Raw genomic sequence first — 1542 nt, forward strand, 5'->3', positions numbered from 1 at the left:
TATATAGGAGGACAGTGAGCCAGTGGTGAGGTGTGCAGCAGGAGTGACAGATGAGCTCAAGGCAGAGGTGGGATCGTATCAAGGATCTGCTCCCAGCGCCTTCTTGTTTGCGATACACACATGGTCTGTTAGATGAGGTCAGGCAGGAGTGTCCATGGACTCTGATGTTTGCAGACGACATTGTGATCTGAAGTAAGAGTAGGGAGCAGGTAGAAGAAAGTCTGGAGAGGTGGAGGTATGCACTGGAGAAAGAAGAAATCAAAGACAGGTAGGAAGGTGTACACACAAGGAGCAGAGACGGTGGAAGTAGATGAGTTCAAAGACCTGAGGTCAACCATCCAAAGCAACAGACAGTGTGCAAAAGAGGTGACGAACATGCATGGTGGAGCGGGAGAAGATGAGCAACAGGGGCGACAGAGGAAAAGCAGTAGTGAAAGGGAAGCTTTACAATACAGTAGAGACTCTCTGAAGATGATGGCACTGACGAACAGGAGACTGGGCTGGAGCTATGCACGTTCAGTCCTCATGTAACTGCACTGTTAATGAACTTTAACATTTAACATGCCACTCCACGCTTGGGTTTCTGAAAACTGAACAGTCTTAGCTGGTGAACTGGCTGGAACAGGTAACAGTACTTTTTCTCAGTCCTGTCCTGTCTTTGGAAACGTTTCACTGGGATTCCTTTAAAATGTTTTTGTTTGAAAGGATCCATCCATCCATTCACAACTACATCAGAGCAGTGAACATAAAGGCAAAGAGCAGCTTTTTGGAGTCATGGACATGAATCACAGTGTTAATCCAACTATGGATGCGGTGACTTATCAACATGTTCATAGTTGTTTGAAAGATCAGACAAGAAACCCCTCAAACGTCTCCATCGAGTGGATGGAGATTAATGGGACATTACCCAAACATAAATTCTCCTCATTTCTAACACCAAGTGTACTTTTACTGCCAAGAGCCATCACATCCATTAATAAGTTTGTTTAATAAATGACTAAAAGATTTCCCCTGTGGCGTTTATCTGCAAGTTTAAAGGTTAAATGTTGGCTTTGTTTTCATGCAGTTTCCTCTCCTGATTTTTGGGCCACACGCTCGAGGACAGAAAGAAAGTCTGCTTTCCTTTCCCATCTCTCTCAGGGCCTGTGGTCTCATAAACTCTATTCCGATTAATTAAATAAGCAAGAAAATAACAGCAGTAAACATTTTACTATTAAGTATCATTTTATGGGTTGGAAACAAATGTATCTGGTAGACACTGGTGCTTCAACACCCAATTAACTAACCAGTTTCGTCTTCGTTTATTTTACATATAGTGCTACCTTAAACGTGGCCAAAATTTGTCCATGAGCCAAGACGTCAGGCTTAAGACGACTATGTGGTTGCACAGAACCCCAATATGCTAACTAGCTGATCCCAGGCACACAGCTGTGGGTGTGAAAACACAAAAACTCAACCCACTTGCCGTTCAAGCCTTCAACCTCTGATACGTGGCGTAAAGGACAATGAGATAAAACAGTTGTAAATAAGCTGAACACAATG

The sequence above is a fragment of the Perissodus microlepis genome, chromosome 16, assembly GCF_051167445.1.
Source record: "Perissodus microlepis isolate ML-2025 ecotype Zambia chromosome 16, ASM5116744v1, whole genome shotgun sequence".
Taxonomy (NCBI): Eukaryota; Metazoa; Chordata; class Actinopteri; order Cichliformes; family Cichlidae; genus Perissodus; species Perissodus microlepis.